The sequence below is a fragment of the Equus caballus genome, chromosome 18 (genome assembly GCF_041296265.1).
Source record: "Equus caballus isolate H_3958 breed thoroughbred chromosome 18, TB-T2T, whole genome shotgun sequence".
NCBI classification, from domain to species: domain Eukaryota; kingdom Metazoa; phylum Chordata; class Mammalia; order Perissodactyla; family Equidae; genus Equus; species Equus caballus.
Genome location: NC_091701.1, coordinates 46,757,092 through 46,766,946, shown reverse-complemented (window position 1 = coordinate 46,766,946; position 9,855 = coordinate 46,757,092).

Sequence of the window (9,855 nt, the reverse complement as noted above, 5' to 3'; positions counted from 1 at the left end):
AGTCCATAAATTGATTTTTAATTCTTTAGAACTTAAAAGTTATATAATACTCACCTCATTCTTCGCTATGGTGGAACTATTGAGCTTGCCATTTTAAATTCATTCTTCTAAAAGGACTTAGGGCTTCTGGACCTTGTTTTCTCTTCCACATTACTTGGCCTGATTCTTATCTGCATTATTAATGTCCACCTTTCATCAGGGATAGTGAAGAAATGTCTTGTTCAGCAGCACTTCTTGCAGGTATTGAAGACACAAATTTCTGAAGGAAAACAGATTGTGCCTTTGATCCACCTCAGTCATAAGTGCAGCCATTTGGCCTACCTTAGGGAAAACGTCTCTTGAGTTATACTGACTGATAACCTGAAATAGGTGCAGGGCTAGAGCAAAATATAATAACTTCAAGATGGTGATCATATCAATAAGTAAGGAGGTGGATAATGGGATTTATGGAGAATGGTTAAAGTTACAGAAATAGTTCTTTCATAGACAAGGAGAGTGAGGAATACAGCAGAGGTTGTCCTATTTATCCTATGTTATGAAACAAAACTCATTAGGCAGTTAATTGCATGAAATTTAGTAAAACTAGTCAGATATACCTTAAGACTTTATGATATTCCCCTTTCCCCACAATAAAAGCTAGGTATTTCCAAGGCATTCTCTCTGGACTAGGCCTTAAATGTCCAAATAAATTCAAAGATAACTTCAACATGGTGGGCTTCAAGTCTCTGGGCCTATTATATAACCTCTCTTACTTTTCAACAATCTTAGAGCAGTTTGTTCTTTTTTAAAACTCATCTAATTCTAAAAACCTACATGGGCAATTGCTAAAAACACAGTTCCAAGTCTCACCTCAAATTAAATCAGAATCCCCAGAAAAGGGCTTGAAAATGTCTACTGAGTTATACTGTTAGAATGAGACAGGAGGAAGCTATAGTAAGCTCCCTAAGAGAGTTTTATGGTCAGAAAGTCTGGGAAGACTTGGCTTACTAGCAGGTAGCCTGGGAGGTTCAAAGCCTTCAGGACCTCATCATTAGTTGATTATAGTACTTAATCAATACAGTACATAAAAGTCAGAATGTGCAGGCATCACCAAGGATCACCCAGAGTTACAGAGTTTGATTCAGTATGATACTGTAATGTGCCCGAAGACTTGCCAGCAATATGGGCTGAATAATTAGAACAAAATATCTTCATCCTCAGCATACACATTTTAGACTTACTAAAAGAAAACAAGTTCTAACATCAGGGACACAGCTCAGACTGACTTTTGTAAAAGTTAGAGTAAAGTCTCCTTTTCTTCTCTGGGGGAAACAGCTTTGCACTGAGACAAAGGATTCAGCAAGTGGAACATGGGCTGGATTTCAGCTGGCACCTTTGCGAAGGACAATCCGAGCAACGGGTGGTCATTTACTGATGTAAACTACCAATGCTGAGAGAGATCACAGAGGAAAGATTAACTTCCAGGCCAGTGTTCATTCTAATATTTTAAAGTTATGGAACCCTTCTCACCACTCAAATGGCATCTTATGATAAATATGAGAATTTAAGTTATGAGAGGAAATGGGACCAGTACCCATAGGTCTTTGAAAATTTCATTGAAGTTTGCTGTTGTTTTTGGTTTGGCTGTAAAAACAATACACATCTATTAATTAAGAGAAAACAGTACATAAAGGAATAAAACGTTATTTTCCCACTCTCCTCTTAGAAGAGCTTCTTCAGTAACTGTCCAGACATTGTTTTATACATACTCAAACGCATTCTTTATTGGTTATTATAAATAGTATATTTTTCATGCTGTTCTGCAAGTTGAGATTTCAATTAATATATCTTGAAAGTATTTCCATTTGGCACATACAAATCTACCTCATTCTTTTTAAATGGTGCATAGTGTTCCATTCTATAGAAAGAACTAAGAAGTCACTTATTGAAGGATATTTAGATTTTTCCAGTTTTGCTTTATAGCTAGCAAGCTGTAATGGATATTTTGTTCTCATGTTTCTGTGAAATCTATGAGTACTTCTGGATAAATTCCTAAACTGGATTTTCTAGGTCAAAGATATTCACATTTTCCATTTTAATATTAGACAGTTGGATTAGGTGTAGATGCTTCTCCTTGAAGCAGGGGCCATCAAAGGATACTATTTAATTTTTCATCTCCCAACATCTCTTCTAGGACAAACAGTTCTACAACCATAATGTCTGTAAGGGCAGGAACCATGCCCCTCTCACATGGTATAGAGCAGTGCCTGCACTGTACTTTTTAAAAAGTTAAGTCAATTAACAATCCACTAGCTTGAATAGAGATGCAAACTGAAGACATCTTTCACAATACCTTGAAATTTAGGACCCAAACATAAAGGCAATAATGCGTTTTTTTGCAGTGAACCCATCACAGAGCAGCATGCACAACAATGTCATCTTTGAGATAGTGGGAGCTGCATGATATCACATTGTTATTCAAAGAAGTGGCTGACTTGAGAATGAAAATGGACTTGAATATTATTAGCCCTTTTAATGCTATTCAGTTCCTCTGAACAATAAATGAAGAATGTAGTTTAAGTTAATTATCTATGAACAATTATACTTAAAAGAAGCTATCTCATGCAGCAATAGAGTTTTTATTTTAAAATATTGAAAAAAATTGCAACATTTACTTCTAAAAGAGATGTTATTACTGTTTTTTCATTACAGTAGCAAAACAATTATTGTGACAAAATCAAGACTATGAAATTTACACAGTAGAAAATAAGAAGCTTAAAGATGAACTTTGCTAAAACTTGTTTATGTTTTTTTTTTTTTTGAGGAAGATTAGCCCTGAGCTAACTACTGCCAGTCCTCCTCTTTTTTTTTTTTTTTTTTTTTTTTGCTGTGGAAGCCTGGCCCTGAGCTAACATCTGTGCCCATCTTCCTCCACCTTATATGTGGGACACCTACCACAGCATGGCATGCCAAGCAGTGCCATGTCTGCATCTGGGATCCGGGCCAGTGAACCCTGGGCTGCTGAGAAGCGGAACGTGCGAACATAACCACTGAGCCACTGGGCCGGCCCCTGGTTTATGTTGTTTCCATGAGTTATTACTACATGTCACATTACACCAAAAACATTTACTTAACTTTTCAAACTCCAAAGCTACTGCTTCTCAATCACTCTTTCAGAAAACCAGAAATACTGTTCAAATAAAATCTGTAACACCTCGAGCTCCTCAGTTAACTTTCCTGAGCATTGGATTCTCATTTACAAAATGAAGGGTTTGGAAGACATGAATTTTCAAGGTCCATTCTAGTTTCAGAACATTATTTTGCTGAGAATGAAACCAATTTCTGGTGACATATAGTAACAAAGTACTGTAATTAACATGGTGAATCACGTAAACTTCTTAGTTTTCTAGGTTTTTAAGACAATATGCAAAAGATTTCTTGTGTGAAGGGATAGCTGCTGTCTACACGTTGATTTTGGTATAATAAGTGTCTGGAGGGGAAAAAAAAGACACCAATATTACAAAAGTCTCCCATTCTTAGTAGCTTGTGGAAGATGACTTTCTTTCTGCTCTGCCAGTCTGCATGTCATCAGGGAGCTCATAGCCCAGTCTCTAATGCATCTGTAAGACAGAACCCAATCCTGGATTACTCTGCCAAATCTAGTCCCCTTGATATTGTCTGAATTACAATTTCAAAATGAATTATTGGATTTTAGAGCCTGTTATATTCGGGTACACATCTTGAGAGTGTCTCCTAAACCAATAGTTTGAGGATCAAGTTCTGTCTAGATCTAAGCTAATTTAGTCTCAGAAGTCATTAAGTTTTTTGATCTTAAACTTCATTGCTGTGCCCCATCCACTGGACTATATAGAACTATGACTTTCTAAAGTGCTCTTACAATCTATTGACACCCTGAAATAGTATAATCACACACAACATTCTTATGCTAGACTAACACTAGCTATTAAAACAGAATCCAGATTGTTCTCTGTGTCCATTATAACACTCTAATGATGAAGCAAGTTTGGTCAATAAGTAGTCTTAATATCTTATTTCAGAATTTTTTCTAAAGCAGTGGTTTTCAAAGCATGGTCCCCAGACCAGCAGCATCAGCATCACTTGGAAATGTGTTAGAAATTCATATTTTTGGCTCCCCACTCCCTAATAAAGTAGAATCTCTGCAGGGGTCAGCCAGCAAGCTGTGTTTTAACAGGCCCCCTCCAGGTGATTCTCATGTATGCTCAAGTTTGAGAACCACTGCTCCAAAGCATTCCTTGTCTTATGCATGGGGAAACAATGTCCTCAATGGCCAAAAATGCATACACTATTAAAATATATATATATATTTTATACTATATTTAAAATAATTATCAAAGACAATTTTCACTATTTTTTTTAGTGGGCTTGAAATTCGGTCCCAAAATTCACATGTGCAAGAAATTTCTATTTCTTCTTCTTCTTTTAAACCTAATAAAATTTAAAGCTGAGGATCAGTCCTGCTAGATCACCAGGAAATTATTCTTATTCAGTATTGCAGCACCCTTCTCTCCCTGGCCTCAACCAGAATCCAAGAGGCTTATATATTTATATGGTGTTCAGAAAATGTGAGAAGTTTCTTGAGCCTCCTGTCCATCATAGCCTCTGATGACATCCTTATTGTCCAAACAAAAGTGGATCCCAGAGGTCAGTATCCTGGATTCAGTTCTGCTGGACACACCATACAACCACTTATCCAAGGTTTCACCTCCTTCTGGATGCACTTCCACAGATCAGGGGTCGATCCCTAAGAATTACAGGGTTCTATTGGTTTTTGTCCCTGTTCCCATTTCTGGAAAATGCTCCTTCCTCTGTTGCCTCAGAGGCACTTCTCTGGCTCCTCTTACCCACCAAGAAACCCAGACTCATTTTTTTTTTCCTAAGATTTTATTTTTCCTTTTCTTCTCCCAAAGTCCCCCAGTACATAGTTGTGTATTGTTAGTTGTGGGTCCTTCTAGTTGTGGCATGTGGGATGCCGCCTCAGCATGGCTTAGATGAGCGGTGACATGTCCACACCCAGGATTTGAACTGGTGAATACCTGGGCCACCGAAGCAGAGTGCGTGAACTTAACCACTTGGCCACAGGGCCAGCCCCCAGACTCATTTTTTAAATAAACTTAGTCTTTTACAAAAGATTCAAAAGGCTTCTAAAATGCTATAAAATAGAATTTCCTGAGATGCTGAAAATGTCCTCTATCTGTGCTGTCCAACACAGTAAACACTATCCACATGTGTCTACTGAGCATTTGAAATGTGGCTAGTGCAACTCGAGAATTTAATTTCTATTTTAATTAATTGTAATGTAAATTTAAATAGCCTTATGTGGCCAATGGCTACCTTATTGGACAATACAGTTCTAGAGGTTTTAGAGGCTTTTGTTTCCGCCCCGCTACAAAAAAATACTCATGGGCTAGATATCTACATGAATCAAGGAGAATGGAAAACATGGAGAGTATAACAAAATAGCATCTAAAAAATCCTCTGGTGATGCGTAGATGAGTGTTCATTATATTGTTCAGCTTTTTGTATGTTTGAAAATTCTCAAAATAAAAATCTAGGGAAAAAATCTACTGCCACAAATTAAAGCCCAGTTATAAATGGATTTATGAGTAGGGATCCTGAGGTGTGAGCTCCAGCCGTTTAATCCAGCCAATTCAGACAAGTGGTAAGGCTGATAAGGAGGACCCAGTGAATGAGAAACCAGGAGTTGGATGTGAAAAGAGAAAACGTGGATACTTTGGGGTGAGAAAAAAAATCTCCTCAGCTGTCAGAGGGAAACAAGCTCTGCCTCCAGGCACTACTCTGAATGGGAAACGGCCTCTTTCAGAGGGAGATGGAGTCGGGTGCCTTCGGGGTGAGGGAATGTCATGTGTGCCAGTGTGAAGTGATACTTTGATGAACTTCTGGCCTCAATTCTTATAGAAAAAGAAATCAAGTTGGCAGAATGAGAGGTATTTAGGGCAAGCACATTGGATGACAAGCTGGGAAGAGGCAATTCAGTAGAGCAGAGGCGTCATACAGTGGCTATTAATACACAGATGCTGAAACGGACTCAGAGAAGGAGAGACGGATGGAAAAGGCAGAGAAAGTAGGATTAGTCAGAAAAATTATGTCTGACATACCCAAAGAAGATCACACTAGAGCATAACATCCCGCATAACCTCAAGTCTACTGGCCATGAAGTTCCTGTCCCCTGCTCTATTTTTGCAAACTCGACACTTTACATTAGTGTGTATCGCCTCTAAGGACTGTTGGTGACTACTTGGAAACTGACGTAAACCAAGTTATCAAGAATCAGACACCTAGAAAGCTAAAGCCTGATTTTTCTCAACCTTAAGGTAAAAATTAGAATGGGGCTCCAGTTATCTCACATCCAGAAATAATAGTGTCTAGGAAGATGTGCACTGTGAATTTGACATTGGGTAAGATTGTTCAGATGTGCATTGGGATCTAAGTGAGCGAAATCTAAAATAATGTACTGCCTACCTTAATGTCACACCAGTTATAGGGAAGAGTTATCATCATTTTTCATTCTTATTCTATTAACCAGAAAAAAATTCTTTAAAGGAGTAGAAGGAAAGGCAGATGGCATCTTGTCAAGATGTTCTGTATATCACAGTTGTAAACATTTAAATAATTCATTATTTCTACTCCAAAACACCAGACTTTTTTCAAATGTGTTTTTCTGTGTTTTCTCCCTCTTACTTTTGCATAGATGAAATGCCATGACATAGCCAAAGTGGAAAAAAAAACCTACAGGAAAAAACAACTCTTCTGGTAAATCTCTGTTTTTTGAGTAGAAAAATTCACTACATCTGATAGTTCAGGTGAATAAGAAGCAAATTTCCTGTTATCAAAAGCTCTCAGCCAGCAGACATCTGAGCTGCTCAGGTTTTTTTTTTTTTTAATGGAAGATTAGCCCTGAGCTAACATCTGCTGCCAATCTTCCTCTTTTTGCTGAGGAAGACTGGCCCTGAGCTAACATCCATGCCCATCTTCCTCTACTTTATACGTGGGACGCCTGCCACAGCATGGCTTGACAAGTGGTGCCATGTCCACACCTGGGATCCAAACCGGTGAACCCCCGGCCACCGAAGATGAATGTGCACACTTACCTGCTGTGCCACTGGGCCGTTCCCACGCTCAGGCATTTTTAAAGAAAAACAAAGTATCATTCAGTGTTCTAAAAAAAGTCGTTTGTAGGAAATGAGTGGAAGGATTCCTTGGACTATAACAAGTGATGTGAATTTATAATCTCTACACGTGGGCAGAGACCACTCAACTGAGTCTCCTATTTTCTTGCACTTCCTAAAATAGCTATGAAACCTGTCACTACTTGCAATTCATTCCTTAACTCAAATTCAGCAAACTGACTTCAGTTAACCTCTACGTTTTCTATGATGTCACCTCTGAGAAAGAACTGTGTGCCAGTTTATTTGGGTTTCAAACATTTGGAACCTCTCTCCCTCCTGTTTCAATCTCACAGTTGTAGCCTTAAGAAGAAAAGATAGACACTTCACCTAATCATTATTCATAACTGCTTTGAAGGCTAGATTGGGAGTAGAAAACTGTGAGACCTTGGGTAGATTATTTTATATCTTTGAGCTTCATTTTACTCCTTTGTAAAATAAAGAAAGAAGTCAGACAATAGTCTCCAAAGTTCTTTCCAGCTGCCAGATCTAATGATGACATATATTTATGTGTTTTATTTTCTGTCTACTTACTTCTACTTTTGTCTTCACCAGAACCACCAATTTTTCCTCAGTGCTTTCCTTTAACTTTTTAAATATATGATGAAGTAATATAGACACAAGTGGATCCGTGTAAGAACTGGGGAGAAGAAAGCCAAACAGACTCAGTTGAAGAGCCCCTGTTTGGAGTAGTTGGGAGTACCAGTAATTACAGGTTAAAGTTATTCAATGCTTACCATACACCTAATACTGATGTGTCCATTAAATATTGATTCACTTAATCTTCTTAATAACTTTCTGAGGTATTAGTCTCACATTACAGCTGAAGCACAGAGAGGTTAAGTCATTTTTCCCAGTGAACAAGCAGTGAATGGTGTTATCAGAATTTGATTGAAGATGACGTATCTCCAGGGACCAAGCTCTTACCTATGACACTAGATTGGGTGGCTTTAAGGTGCTCACCATTTAGTAGAGAAGATTAAACAAACAAACAAAAAATACACCATAACTATAATACAAAGGATACATAAGTGCAGTTAAGTCTTACAGAGCACTATGTGTTTAATGGAAATTATTGGTGATAGAATGCCTATTGTGTCTCAAGAACTTTTCATATGTCTGTTAGGCGTGTAGTTTCTTTAGTAAATACGGAAAATGTGGCTCAGGAAATTACTTTCCCAAGTCACAAAAGTAAATAGCATAAAAGGAGCTCCATCTCAGGCCTGAGAGACCATATTCTTTCCACCACGCCATGTAATCTCTCACACCCATCCAGTTATGGTGATCCCTAAAGGCTTCATTGAGAATGAGATGGGAGATAAACTCTGAAGAAAGAGTAGATTTTCTCAGATGAAGAAAGAGCTCACAGCAAAGGAAGAGAAAGCACCCCTAGAAGAAGGAATGGTCGTCCCATTTGCTTGAAACAAAAGCCCTGTGAAGAGGCAGATAGGAGATATGGCTTGAAAAGGCAATGAGGTAAAGGTTCTTAGATGCCAGACTCAAAAGGTGGTAGGCAAAAGTGAGACAAAAAATGTTTGACCTAAGAAACACATCAGTTTTTCAAGGAAGACGGAGTTTTCATCGCCTGAGATCCCAAAGAAATTTCTCACATGAGACCTCAAGCAGGAAACACCAAGTTACCAGGAATGTGAAAGCAAATTGCCAAAGTAGTTTGAATCCATCAAATGCTCATGAAATGCCAGGCATGGTGCTTCGTGCTAAATAATTTAACCGTAGAACAAATTCTGAAGGAAATTCTATGAAGAGCTGAATTAATATGGTCCAAGTGTGCAGCCGTCCTATGGTCTGCCAGCCAGTTTAGACTTCAAAGATCTCAGAAAGGGAGCTTGATCTTCTGTTTCTTTAATCGTGATCCTTACATATTTTCTTCCAGATGAACTTTTCACTTGTCACCAAAAGCACACAGCTCAAGATTACATACTTTGATAAGCACCGTGTCTAGTGGTATTCTCTCACGTATACCACGTGCAGATTAATCCACATGCTTTGAAAATCAGACCAGAAGATATTACCAGTTGTCCATCACCACAGATGTTTAGCTTGGCTATGATCGTTGGAAACAAACCAACAAAATCTTCATGAAAATAACATCTGCCTCTTTCGGTGAAATGTTCTTCAAAGGGAAACCAGTGAGAAATATTACCTAGCCTTGAAGCCAGGGACAGCAGCCACCCTTTCTCTCAAGATTGTCATTACCTCACCTACCGGCAAGGGAAAAAGTCAACGTTCACAGACTCCTCAACAAATTTAAAACCTGATTAAGGCAACTTTGAATCATATCAAATAAGGTAAGGTAATTAAGCATACGATCAAAATTCAGAATCTATGTAAAAAATTCTACAAAGATCACTTAAACCTCAAACCACTATTTTAAGCGGAATCGGCAATCTCTTATCTCATCATGTTTCAATTTAATTCTCTGAACTGAAGGAATCTATGAGTAGCTGACAGAGTTGCCTGATGGGTACAAACATAAAAGTTTGCATAATGATTCATTTTATTGTTAGTTTAAAATCAGCAGTACCGTTAAAAAAACACGCTGAAACAATACGCTCCTCTCATTATCAGGACGGGTAAAAAAGGACTAATTTGATACGCATTCTAACAACAAACACGGGACTGCAGCAAC